The sequence below is a fragment of the Pristiophorus japonicus genome, chromosome 1 (genome assembly GCF_044704955.1).
Source record: "Pristiophorus japonicus isolate sPriJap1 chromosome 1, sPriJap1.hap1, whole genome shotgun sequence".
Lineage (NCBI taxonomy): Eukaryota > Metazoa > Chordata > Chondrichthyes > Pristiophoridae > Pristiophorus > Pristiophorus japonicus.
Genome location: NC_091977.1, coordinates 178342478 through 178357144, shown reverse-complemented (window position 1 = coordinate 178357144; position 14667 = coordinate 178342478).

The following is a 14667-nucleotide window of genomic DNA, read 5'->3' as shown; positions in this document are numbered from 1 at the left end:
TCAACGTTGTCACTCACAGCAACGTTCTTTCAGGCAAATCGTTCAGATATCAGCTCCTCATGTAAGAGTCTTGCATCTATGCAGCCACCACGGGCCCTTGCCTGCAGTCTGGAGGGGGTCGTGGGTATGGTTACATAGCCAGCCTGATTGTCTGGCCCTAGGTCAGCGTCCAGACCCTCGTCATCCTCTTCCTCTCTCTCCTGAGGAGCATCAGCGCCTTCTGGAAATTCTTGGCCCCACCTGATAGCCAGGTTGTGCAGCATGGAGCACACGACCACGAATTTACCTATTTGCTCAGGGTTGTATTGTAGCTCCCCTCCTGAGTGCTCCAGGCATCTAAAGTGCTGCTTAAGCACAGTTATTGTTTTCTTGACCACATTGCGTGTGTCTCTGTGGCTCCGGTTGTATCACTTCTTGGCCTCGGTGTGGGTGTCACGCAGGGGGGTCATCAAGCATCCAGCATTGTCCTTGTGGCTGACTCTTAAAGATGTCAGAGACAGCGCTCTCACGCAGGATGTGAGCCTCATTATAGATGCCCGGACATTTGGCATTCACTGCCAGTATGATCTGGTTATGGTCAACAACTAGTTGGACCTTCAGGGAGTGAAATCCTTTTCTGTTATGAAAACGCTCTGGGTCCTGAGAAGGTGGCCGCATAGCGATGTGAGTGCACTGTATAGCTCCCTGCACCCTGGAGAACTTAGCAATGTGGTAGAATGCTCCAGCCCTGTCAGTCTGAGACTCCGTGGTTATGGGGAAGCTGATAAAGTACATCCTTCTCGCGTACAGGGCCTCCGTGACATGTCTAATGCAGCAATGGGTTGCATGGTGAGACAGAGGGCAAATCTTGACCACGGAGGCCCGAAAGAAACCGGACGTGTATAAAGACAGTGCAGCGGTGATCTTGGCCTCAACCAACACTGATGTCCTGATGGCAGGCTGCATATGTGGCCTGATGAGCTCACATATTTCATTGATCACCACCCTGTGGAAGCACAGTCTCCGAAGGCAGGTGTGGTCGGAGAAGTCGACCCTGAAATTATGCCACGTGAGTAAAGCTTACACCATTGCGGGATGTAAATTCAATAGATGCCACACCATCTCATATCTGACCAGTCATATGTGATAGATGATTTCTAAAAGTGTCATAGAAATAATGCTGGCCTAATGAAAATCATTGTAATCCGCAATGTGTTGAACGTCATGAAATGTGCTGTCTGCGAAGATTTTGAGAGCATATGCTGTGTGTAGCACTGGACTCACCTTGTCAACCCTAGTGCCCCCTTCTCCTCGAACAACCTCATTTGTGTTTTGCAGCTCAGCCAGCTGCGCAGCCCCAGGCAAGGCCACAGAGGCCAGAAGGTGGGGGCGCGGGGCAAGAATAGGCAGACAATCCTACTACATCTGGTGATGAGGAGCTCCGATTGTCGCCCGTCAATTTGCTGGGTGTGTTCTCGACGGATGAGCGCACGGGCTTCGAAGAACCTGCACCGCCATGCTCCAGAACCCATTCCACCCCAAGGTCATCTATTGTTCCTCCAGTCATTCCCGCCTCCACTCTGGAGGTCCCGGCCCCAAGAACCTCGATACAGGGCACCACATTTGTCCCCATGACGGCACCGACCCCACAGAGGCCTTATGGATGCGGCAGGTCTGTTCCACGAGCGCCACATGACAGCGGAGAGATGGTTCAGTTGTCCAGGAGGACTGTAGACATTGGTGACCAGCTCATCAAAGCTTTGGGGGGCATATCCCGACACCTGGCCACCATGTCCGAGTACGCTCCACGTATGACGGGGTCCTTGGATGCAATAGCCAGGAACACTGTTGCCACAGCCCTCCCAGTGGTCCCAAAGCATGGCACTCCACTCCTAGGTTCTGCACCACCACTGCGAATGACAGATGAGAGCAAGGACCAAGATCCTGCTTCTGCATCAGAGAATGTTGCCCCCTCGGCAGCCCCCGCTCCCGTATCTGTTCAACCAACGCATCTGCCTTCATCCACCCCACAATGAGGCACCGCCTGAGGAGCTCCTCGGCCAGGCACCATGGAGCGAGGAGGGGAAGGGATAGAGGTGGGGAGAAGAAAGAGATGAGGGAAGGAAAGTGCGGTGCATGTGCACAGGTGATGGCTGTGTTATATCTCCATCTGGGTGCATGCAATTTGTTGCAATGTATGGGGGCTGGGGAGAACGCTCCTGCTTTGCCTTTGTATTCTGTGTTGCTGGACATGTTGAACATTTGATTTATGTCAATAGTGGAAAAAGTGGGATGTGGGTGGGGGTTGGATGTTATTGGCTGTGTTACTTATGATTTCAGACCAATGTTGGTATTAAACTTTTGTTATTGAACATAACCTTGTTGCGCATTGTCTCAGATAGCTGGACCATTACACACTGGTGATTCCTTACCATGAAAGGGTTAAATACAACTTAACATCAAACAACGTAAACTTTAACTGGCACGAAGGTGATGGGCACCATTGATGTCTGAGCTGCACACACACAGCAGTGCGTCAGCGTTGTCACTCACATCAGCGCTCTTTCAGGCAAATCTTTCCGATATCAGCTCCTCACGTAAGAGTGGGATTTAACAAATGCCAGTCACACCATTGGCATTTGTTCCGATTAGTTCCACTTTTTGTGGGCGGTTTTTGAGTGGGCGATATCCTGGGCGATATGTGTGCGAGGTGGTGAAATTGATGGTGGACGATCGCCATGGCCGCTAGTTTGGGTAAATATGCTCTTTACGACCAAAGCCAGTCGCTGGGCGTTATTATTGAATCTCGGCATTAAGTCCATAAGGAAAGTAAAGTTGGGCGTTAATATGGTTGTTGATTTCGCCCGTTCTGCTGATTCCGCCCAAAAAAGTGGGCGGGCGGTAATATTTTTTATCGGCGTTAAGCACATGGGGAAAGTAACGCTCGGCGATAAGTCTCCTAAAAAAGCCCGTCAGTTTCCATTTTGTGCCAAAATGGATGATATCTGGGCGTTATACGTCATTTCAGCAGTTAAATGGGTGTTAAGTGGGCGTTAAGCAGGCAAAAAAAGTGGAGGTTCTAGCCCTAGGTCTCTTGCTCTTTGTGGTGTATATTAATCATTTAGAGGCCAAAATTGATGAAGGCTTCCGCCCGCCCAAGAGCCGGTCAAAGGACTGCCGATGGCCATCAAGGTCCCTGACGGTTCTTTGAGCCATCAAGGTCCCTTGAAGGTCGGCGGGCAGCAAATCTGCGGCGTACGCTGCCAATCTAGGTGGCAGCTGGCAGTAGCTCTCATTCTCAGCGGCAAAGGCACTTGCCACCAAGTGCCGCTGAGGATGGAGTCGGGCTCAGGGAGGGTTGAAGCACTAAAAATAAAAAGTATCAAAAACAAAAAAAACAAACATCTGATGACCTTCAGGGGATCCCATCCAGGAAAGTACCTGTAAAGGAATAATTTAAATAAACTTCACTAACCTTTTTTACAGCATCTTCATACTTTCCATTGAGGACAGAGTTGCCTGCACTGAGCGGTCCACCGCCGTCCTGCCGCCAACTCCAGCCAACTCCCGCCTGCATGAATATGGCATTTCGGTGGGCGGGAGTGTCCTTACACACATCGGCTATCCATGACGTCGGCAGGCGCTTCCCAGCGGCTCTCTCATTCCGCCCACTGCAGGCCATGATGAAAGTGGCAGCGTTCGACCAGAGGAATGTCGGTGGCAGTTGGCGGCAGTGGGCGGTAAGGCCATCAATTTCGGCCCCGTGAACTTCAATGTAGGAACATGATTAAGAAGTTTGTAGATAATACAAAAATTGACCTTGTGATTGATAGCGAGGAAGAAAGCTGTAGACTGCAGGAAGATATTGATGGACTAGTTAGATGGGCAGAAAATTGGCAAATGGAATTCCGTCCGGAGAAGTGTGAGGTAATGCATTTGGGGAAAGCTTACAAGCAAGGAAATACAAAATAAATGGTAGGATACTGAGAAGTATAGAGAAACAGAGGGACCTTGGAGTGCATGTCCACAGATCCCTGAAGCAGGATAGGTAGATAAGATGTTTAAGAAGGCATATGGAATGCTTTCCTTTATTAGCCGAGGCATAGAATATAAGAGCAGATAGGTTGTGCTAGAAATGTATAAAACACTAGTTAGACCACAGCTAGAGTACTGCGTACATTTTGGGTCAGCACATTACAGGAAAGATGTTATTACACTAGAGAGGGTACAAAGAAGATTTACGAGGTTGGTGCCAAGACTTGAGAATTTTAGTTATGGGAAAGATTGGATAGGCTGGGTTGTTTTATTTGGAACTGAGGTGGCTGAGGTGTATAAATTTATGAGGAGTCTAGATAGAGTGGATAGGAAGGACCTATTTCCCTTAGTAGAGAGGTCAATAACCAGGGAGCATAGATTTAAAGTCATTGATAGAAAGATTAGAGGGGAGTTGAGGAGAATCTTTTTCACCCAGAGGGTGGTGAGGGTCTGCAACTCACTACCTGAAAAGGTGGTAGAGGCAGAAACCCTCATTTCATTTAAAAAGTACTTGGATATGCACTTGAAATGCCATAATCTATAAGGCTGCGGACCAAGAGCTGGAAAGTGGGATTAGGCTGGATAGCTTTTTTTTCAGCCAGCACAGACATGATGGGCCGAATTGCCTTTCTGTGCTGTAAACTTCAATGGTTCTCTGATTCTCTGATTCTATGAACATGCAATACATAGAACTCAAGATAGAAATGTATCGCACCACCGATTTACTGCCCTATGCATCATCTGAGAACGTAGATAAATTTGGATATAATTTGCCACATCAGAAATTTCATTCGTGCTTGCAGGTTTGGTTGGCACCTATACTGATGGTTGACTCTGAGTTGCTCTTCTGTAGAAGGCTAATTTTTTCAAGGCAATGTTGGAAATGTAGCAACACTGATATCTTTTGTACATCTGAGAAAGGGTACAGTAGAATAGTGGTTAGGTTACTGGAACATTAATACAGAGGCCTGGATTAATGATCCGGAGGCATGGGTTCAAATACCACCACGGCTGCTGGGGAATTTAAATTCAGTTAATTAAATAACAATCTGGAATTATCAAAGCTATTATCAGTAATGGTGACCATAAAACTGTTGGATTGTCGTAAAAATCCATTTGGTTCACTCATGACCTTTCAGGAAGGAAATCTGCCGTCCTTACCTGGTCAGGCCGATATGTGAGTCCAGACACATGGCAATGCGGTTGACTCTGAACTGGCCTTGCAAGCCACTCAGTTGTATACCACCATCTTCTCAAGGGAAATTAGGGATGGGCATTAAATGCTGGCCTTGCCAGCAACACCCACATTCTATGAATGATTAAAACAAATTGCTGTCAGCATGAAGGTTTACACTGACACTAATTGAGCATTACTAGCCAGCAACTTGGTGCATCAGTTTTACACAATTCCATGATGTCCTGAAATTGTTGTTGCAATGCTCAACTATAGCATATTGTGCTCATTATTTCTAGGCATATTACTTATTAAAGTGGCGCCCACAAAATTCAATTGTTTACACGTGATGCACTTCTTCTTGCCTGTTGGGATTCAGAAGGTAATTGCTAAAGTTTCACAGAATTTGTGCGAACAGAAAGTTTACTTCGTGGGATTGCTATCAGTGGTCTGCTGTCGCTAGATTTGATCCTGACTTTAAGAAGTATAAGCGGGGGCAGATGGCACCAATGGTATACTAGATCTGCCAGTATCCTACCCAGAAACAGCTACCTGGTAATGACTGAAGAGCACTGTCTCAGAGGCTCAGGTTTAGCAGGGCACAGTTACAGAGCTGTGCCAACCACTTCAACCAGACAACCAGAATCAGAGGGATGGCAGCATCTCCGGTTGTCAGGGTGACCAAAATCCTCACTTGTTATGCCTCTGGCTTCTTCCAGCTAACACAGGGAACATCAGAAGTATCAGCCAATTTGCTGTTCAGAGGTAAACAAACAGGTGGCTGATGTTTTATTTCGGAAAGTCAAAACCTCATCAGCTTTCTTATGACTTGCAACAGCAGCATGCCATGATAGTCCAATTCCAACAGACTACTGACTTTCTTAAAGTTCTGAATGTGGTGGATGCCATTCATGTAACCATAGAACCCCTAACTGTAATGCAATGGCCTCAATTAGCCGCACGCTCCTTCCGCTGTCTGCACTTGGTTTTTGCATGCTCTTGGTGACGAGATTCAAGGTGTTCAGCATCCTCCCGGATGCTCTTCCTCCCCTTTGGGCGGTTTTGCGCCAGGGATTCCTAGGTGCCAGTGGGGATGTTGCACTTAATTAAGGAGGCTTTGAGGGTGTCCTTGAAATGTTTCCTCTGCCCACCTGGGGCTCGCTTGCTGTGTAGGAGTTCTGAGTAGAGCGTTTGTTTTGGGAGTCCCATGTCGGGCATGTGGACGATGTGGCCCACCCAATGGAGCTGGCCGAATGTGGTCAGTGCTTCACTGCTGGGGATGTTGGCCTGATCGAGAACACTGACATTGGTGCATCGATCCTCCCAGTGGATTTGCAGGATCTTGCGGAGGCAGCGTTGGTGGTATTTCTCCAGCGCTTTGAGGTGTCTACTGTATATGGCCCTCGTCTCTGAGCCATATAGGAAGGTAGGTATCACTACAGCCCTGTAGACCATAAAGGGTATGGGGAATGAGCAGTACCGTGCAATCAGACCAGGTGCCTCAAGTGGAGAAAAACACCAGCGTTGACCTGATGGGCTGAACGACCTGTTTCTGTGCTGTAATATTTATAATTCTATAATGTTAAGGTCTGTGATTATCAGCAAGGTATCATGCAGATCAATGTTTACTTCTCTGGGAGCATTCATGATGCTTTCAAGTTACATCAATTATCTATGCCAGGAACTACTTATTAGTCAGGAAATTGTGTTGGGGAAATTGATGAGATTGAAGGTCGATAAATCCCTAGGACCTGATAGTCTGCATCCCAGAGTACTTAAGGAAGTGGCCCTAGAAATAGTGGATGCATTGGTGATCATTTTCCAAGAGTCTATCGACTCTGAATCAGTTCCTATGGATTGGAGCATAGCTAATGTAACACCACTTTTTTAAAAAGGAGGGAGGGAGAAAACGAGGAATTGTAGACCGGTTAGCCTGACATCAGTAGTGGGGAAAATGTTGGAAACAATTATTAAAGATGAAATAGCAACGCATTTGGAAAGTAGTGACAGGATCGGTTCAAGTCAGCATGGATTTATAAAAGGGAAATCATGCTTGACAAATCTTCTAGAATTTTTTGAGGATGTAACTAGTAGAGTGGATAAGGGAGAACCAGTGGATGTGGTGTATTTGGACTTTCAAAAGGCTTTTGACAAGGTCCCACACAAGAGATTGGTGTGCAAAATTAAAGCACATGGTATTGGGGGTAATGTATTGATGTGGATAGAGAACTGGTTGGCAGATAGGAAGCAGAGAGTCAGGATAAACCGGTCCTTTCCAGAATGGCAGGCAGTGACTAGTGGGGTGCCACAGTGCTCAGTGCTGGGACCACAGCTATTCACAATATACATCAATGATTTAGATGAAGGAATTGAGAGTAATATCTTCAAGTTTGCAGATGACATTAAGCTGGGTGGCGGTGTGAGCTGTGAGGAGGATGCTAAAAGGCTGCAGGGTGACTTGGACAGGTTAGGTGAGTGGGCAAATGCATGGCAGATGCAGTATAATGTGGATAAATGTGAGGTTATCCACTTTGGTGGCAAAAACACAAAGGCAGAATATTATCTGAATGGCAGCAGATTAGGAAAAGGGAGGTGCAATGAGACCTGGGTGTCATGGGACATCAGTCATTGAATGTTAGCATGCAGGTACAGCAGGCGGTAAAGAAGACAAATGGTATGTTGGCCTTCATAGCTAGGGGATTTGAGTATAGGAGCAGGGAGGTCTTACAGCAGCTGTACAGGGCCTTGGTGAGGCCTCACCTGGAATATTGTGTTCAGTTTTGGTCTCCTAATCTGAGGAAGGATGTTCTTGCTATTAAGGGAGTGCAGCGAAGGTTCACCAGACTGATTCCCGGGATGGCAGGACAGACATATGAGGAGAGACTGGATCGACCGGGCCTGTATTCACTGGAGTTTAGAAGAATGAGAGGGGATCTCATAGAAACATATAAAATTCTGAGGGGACTGGACAGGTTAGATGCAGGAAGAATGTTCCTGATGTTGGGGGTGTCCAGAACCAGGGGTCACAGTCTAAGGATAAGGGGTAAGCCATTTAGGACTGAGATGAGGAGAAACTTCTTCACTCAGAGAGTTGTTAACCTGTAGAATTCTGTTCTGCAGAGAGTTGTTGATGCCAGTTTGTTAGATATATTCAAGAGGGAGTTGGATATGGCCCTTACGGCTAAAGGGATCAAGGGGTATGGAGAGAAAGCAGGAAAGGGGTACTGAGATGAATGATCAGCCATGATCTTATTGAACGGTGTTGCAGGCTCGAAGGGCAGAATGGCCTACTCCTGCACCTATTTTTCTATGTTTCTATGTTTCTATGTTTACTTGAAGGCAAAGGCTGGCTAGAAGGATGGCTTCTCAGACACTACAGCTACCCACTTTGCTCCTGGCTATTGACACCCCTGGAGCAGCCATGGACAGAAACAGAATGCAGATACAATGAAAATGATTATTATTGAGAATACCATTGATAATTGGAAGCAGTGCTTCAGATATAGGGACTCCCCCCCACTCCCATTACCAAGATCATCATTGTCTGCTGTATGCTTCACAACATTGCAATGTAAAGAGGTGTCAACATGCAACAGGAGTAGATCAACCTGCGTCAAAACCAGAACTGGAAGCAGACACTGATCATAAGGATGTTGTTCCTGGAGCATCAATATAATACTGGTGCACTAGGCACTTATCCAAGATAGCTTCAATTAAATGCCTCAGCTGCTCCAGTAAAGAACTCTCCTGTCCACATATATATAACAAAACAGCCCATAGCCCTTTCAGAAACACTGATCTGCATTTCCTCAGCCACCATCCTTTGTTGTTCTATTTTATTCTAAACAATCTGAAACAAAATCTATGGACAAAGTCCAAATATAGTGCATCTAATTTATTGCCTTACTTTGTATGATGTGTGAGAAATATGGGCATTTTCTCACCCAGCTTCCGTTTAATATTGTGTGCATCATATAAGCCTGAACCTCTGGATCCTTCAAAATGATTTTCCTGTGGATGGAGTAAGCATGCTGGCTGCCTGCAGGATTTCAGTGATAATCAGTTAGAAATCAGGTGATCCTGTAACTCCTTGTGCTGGTTCATGAGATGGTCTGGCAGCTGCTGCTACATCCACTGTTGCTGTGCCTGGCTCATTCTACCAACATTTGGGCACATCTACCATTACTTGCACAGGGACGCTGATAGGCTGGATGTGGCATGATCCTGAAAAAACAGTACTCTCATTCCAACCGTACCACTGCTGCTGGGCATTCCCTCAGAGTGTCCACAGATCTGCATCTGAATCCTTGCCTCAAAATTCTCTCAATCTAATCACTCAGCATGTTGAAGACAGACAAGAGAGACATTTTTTTTATATCTGAGCAAGAGTCCTCTTTAACATCAGTCTGAACATTCATGAAAGTTACTCCCAGGTGCTACTGAGGGCTCTGTGTTGATGTCCCTGACGATGCCATTTGTTTCATGGAAGACTACAGTGCAGTCAACTGTTCATCCATAACTACATAGATTTGGCTAGTGGACTCCATACTGCCAGACAGACTTTGCAAGGTACTGCAGGGTATTTTCCATCCACTCAAGTGACTTGTGTAGCTGATCATTCTCAAATGGCAATCTCCATTTAAAAGCAAACCCTGCAGAGTGAGAATCCCTAGGCACTGCAGCAGAGACAGAAACCACACTGGTCCTCCAGGTAGCAGCTGCCTGCTCTTCATTTGCCTGATCACTTCCTCCCCGTCATCTATGGTCCAACCTACTTAAGAAGAATACGTCCATTCTCCTGGGTGTGAGTACTGTGCTGGCACTTGACAAAAGTCGGGAGAATCCTGGGAAGAGCTGCTTTGCTCAAGCACACTGGCTATGATCTCTGCCTGTTTTCTAGTACCACAAAACATCTTTCATGTTTCCAGTTTTGAAGTAGGGTTGTAGACTGAAACATCAACTCTTCTGTCTCTCCATAAATGTTGCCTGACTGCTGAGCACTTCCAGCAATTTCTGTTTTTCTTTCAGATTTCCAGCATTAACAGTTTTCTTTTTGCATTTTGTTTGATCATTAAATTTTGCTTTCACTTTCCCAGCTTCCATTGTATCGGAAAATTATTGGGAGAAAATCCCTGAATTTCTTTGTCTTGCACAAGGGGATAAATGGTTCAAAGACTGCTAAAAAATAGTGCATAAAGGAACATAGTATGAGCATATAAGCATTTGGGCCTGAACTTTGCTGATTGGAAAATAAGCCTCTAAATGCTTACTTCAGTCACTTAACTATGGCTCTGCGTGATAATGATTTCTGGCAGTCATTGGTCATCCACTATGTTATCAGGAGTTTGCACAATTTACACATGCAACTAGAGACAGCAAAATTGGAGATTAATAAGCAGCCAGAAATTTGCCCAAATACCCTCAGCGATGCACGGTTAACTCTTGAATACCACATCAACAACAATTTCTATGTTATATCAGGCATAATCAAATGAGGCAGATGGAGGAATGGTACATGAGAATGTTGAGTTTATAAAAGGTTTTTGGCTCAGAACATAAGAACATAAGAACATAAGAATTAGGAACAGGAGTAGGCCATCTAGCCCCTCGAGCCTGCTCTGCCATTCAACAAGATCATGGCTGATCTAGCCGTGGACTCAGCTCCACTTACCCGCCCGCTCCCCATAACCCTTAATTCCCTTATTGGTTAAAAATCTATCTATCTGTGACTTGAATACATTCAATGAGCTAGCCTCAACTTCTTCCTTGGGCAGAGAATTCCACAGACTCACAACCCTCTGGGAGAAGAAATTCCTTCTCAACTCGGTTTTAAATTGGCTTCCCCATATTTTGAGGCTGTGCCCCCTAGTTCTAGTCTCCCCGACCAGTGGAAACAACCTCTCTGCCTCGATCTTGTCTATCCCTTTCATTATTTTAAATGTTTCTATAAGATCACCCCTCATCCTTCTGAACTCCAACGAGTAAAGACCCAGTCTACTCAATCTATCATCATAAGGTAACCCTCTCATCTCCAGAATCAGCCGAAGTGAATTGTCTCTGTACCCACTCCAAAGTTAGTATATCCTTCCTTAAGTAAGGTGACCAAAACTGCACGCAGTACTCCAGGTGCGGCCTCACCAATACCCTATACAGTTGCAGCAGGACCTCCCTGCTTTTGTACTCCATCCCTCTCGCAATGAAGGCCAGCATTCCATTCGCCTTCCTGATTACCTGCTGCACCTGCAAACTAACTTTTTGGGATTCATGCACAAAGACCCCCAGGTCCCTCTGCACTGCAGCATGTTGTAATTTCTCCCCATTCAAATAATATTCCCTTTTCCTGTTTTTTTTTCCCCCAAAGTGGATGACCTCACATTTTCTGACATTGTATTCCATCTGCCAAATCTTAGCCCATTCGCTTAACCTATCTAAATCACTTTGCAGCCTCTGTGTCCTCTACACAACCCGCTTTCCCACTAATCTTTGTGTCATCTGCAAATTTTGTTACACTACACTCTGTCCCCTCTTCCAGGTCATCTATGTATATTGTAAACAGTTGTGGTCCCAGCACCGATCCCTGTGGCACACCACTAACCACCGATTTCCAACCCGAAAAGGACCCATTTATCCCGATTCTCTGCTTTCTGTTAGCCAGCCAATTCTCTATCCATGCTAATACATTTCCTCTGACTCCGCGTACCTTTATCTTCTGCAGTAACCTTTTGTGTGGCACCTTATCGAATGCCTTTTGGAAATCTAAATACACCACATCCATCGGTACACCTCTATCCACCATGCTCGGTATATCCTCAAAGAATTCCAGTAAATTAGTTAAACATGATTTCCCCTTCATGAATCCATGTTGCGTCTGCTTGATTGCACTATTCCTATCTAGATGTCCCGCTATTTCTTCCTTAACGATAGCTTCAAGCATTTTCCCCACTACAGATGTTAAACTAACCGGCCTATAGTTACCTGCCTTTTGTCTGCCCCCTTTTTTTAACAGAGGCGTTACATTAGCTGTTTTCCAATCCACTGGTACCTTCCCAGAGTCCAGAGAATTTTGGTAGATTATAACGAATGCATCTGCTATAACTTCTGCCATCTCTTTTAATACCCTGGAATGCATTTCATCCGGACCAGGGGACTTGTCTACCTTGAGTCCCTATCCAGCACTACCCCCCTAGTGATAGTGATTATCTCAAGGTCCTCCCTTCCCACATTCCCGTGACCAGCAATTTTTGGCATGGTTTTTGTGTCTTCCACTGTGAAGACCGAAGCAAAATAATTGTTTAAGGCCTCAGCCATTTCCACATTTCCCATTATTAAATCCCTCTTCTCACCTTCTAAGGGACCAACATTTACTTTAGTCACTCTTTTCCGTTTTATATATTGGTAAAAGCTTTTACGATCTGTTTTTATGTTTTGCGCAAGTTTACTTTCGTAATCTATCTTTCCTTTCTTTATTGCTTTCTTAGTCATTCTTTGCTGTCGTTTAAAATTTTCCCAATCTTCTAGTTTCCCACTAACCTTGGCCACCTTATACTCAGTTGGCAGTACTCTTGCTTATCATCAGAAGGTTGTGGGGTTGAACCCCCAATCCAGGATTGTCACAGCAGGAGTTAGCAAACAAGCAATTGCTGCCTGTGAAATGAGGAATGGCAAAAAATGTTTCAGCAATTTTAAAAAAATGTACCTGCTAACTGCAAATGCAGTGAGAATCATCCTATCATTGAAATCCTGCTGTCTTATGGGATGGAATTTCAGCGAGCTTAGGGCAGTCGGGAATGAAACTGGGGTAGAACCTGCTTCCATTGGGTCTCGGCGCTATATAAATGCAATTCTTTCTTTCTCTTTCTTCCTTTCTTTCCTTCTTTCTTTCTTTCTTTCTTTGTTTGTTTGTTTGTTTGTTTCTTTCTTTCTTTCTTTCTTTCTTTCTTTCTTTTATGTATGTGAACCTCACCTATGTGTAAGACTTGCCTGTGGAAGAACTATGGGTCACCTGTGTACCCTGGAGCAAGCAGGTATAAAAGGCAGTCCACCATGCTGCTGCCACACTTTGGAGATATATTAACAATGGTTTGAGCTTAAAACACAGTCTCGTGGAGTTATTCTGAACTTAACAACTGGCGACGAGTTACAGATCACGAAATTTCACGCGGAAATGGCTGCCTTGAGAGATTTGTTGAGGGTGATGATTGGGAAGCCTTCGTTGAGCGTTTCGACCAGTACTTCATGGCCAACAAACTGGACGTGGCCGAGACGGCAATCAAGCGCAGGGCGATTCTCCTCACCGTATCTTTACAATATACATTAACGATTTGAATGAAGGAATTGAGTGTAATATCTCCAACTTTGCAGATGACACTAAACTGGGTGGCGGTGTGAGGTGTGAGGGGGCGCTAAGAGGCTGTAGGGTGACTTGGACAGGTTAGGTGAGTGGGTAAATGCATGGCAGATGCAGTATAATGTAGATAAATGTGAGGTTATCCATTTTGGTGGAAGAAACACGAAGGCAGAATATTATCTGTATGGCGGCAGATTAGGAAAAGGGGAGGTACAACGAGACCTGGGTGTCATGGTTCATCAGTCATTGAAGGTTGGCATGCAGGTACAGCAGGCGGTGAAGAAGGCAAATGGTATGTTGGCCTTCATAGCTAGGGGATTTGAGTATAGGAGCAGGGAGGTCTTACTGCAGTTGTACAGGGCCTTAGTGAGGCCTCACCTGTAATATTGTGTTCAGCTTTGGTCTCCTAATCTGAGGAAGGATGTTCTTGCTATTGAGGGAGTGCAGCGAAAGTTCACCAGACTAATTCCAGGGATGGCTGGACTGTCATATGAAGAGAGACTGGATCAACTAGGCCTTTATTCACTGGAGTTTAGAAGGATGAGAGGGGATCTCATAGAAACATATAAGATTCTGAGGGGACTGGACAGGTTAGATGTGGGAAGAATGTTCCCAATGTTGAGGAAGTCCAGAGCCAGGGGACATAGTCTTAGGATAAGGGGTAGGAAATTTAGGACTGAGATGAGGAGAAACTTCTTCACTCAGAGAGTTGTTAACCTGTGGAGTTGTTGATGCCAGTTCATTGGATATATTCAAGAGGGAGTTAGATATGGCACTTACGGCTAAGGGGATCAAGGAGTATGGAGAGAAAGCAGGAAAGGGGTACTGAGGGAATGATCAGCCATGATCTTATTGAATGGTGGTGCAGGCTCGAAGGGTCAAATGGCCTACTCCTGCACCTATTTTCTATGTTTCTAAATTTCTATGTATGTGGGTCTTCGATATAAGGCCTCCTCAAAAATCTGCTGGCACCGAACAAACTAACAGACAAGACTTACACAGAGCTGTGTGCGCTGGCTCAGGAACACCTCCATCCGAAGGAGAGCATCTTAATGGCCAGGTATTGTTTTTACACGCACCATCGCTCCGAGGGCCAGAACGTGGCGAGCTATGTCGCCGACCTAAGATGCCT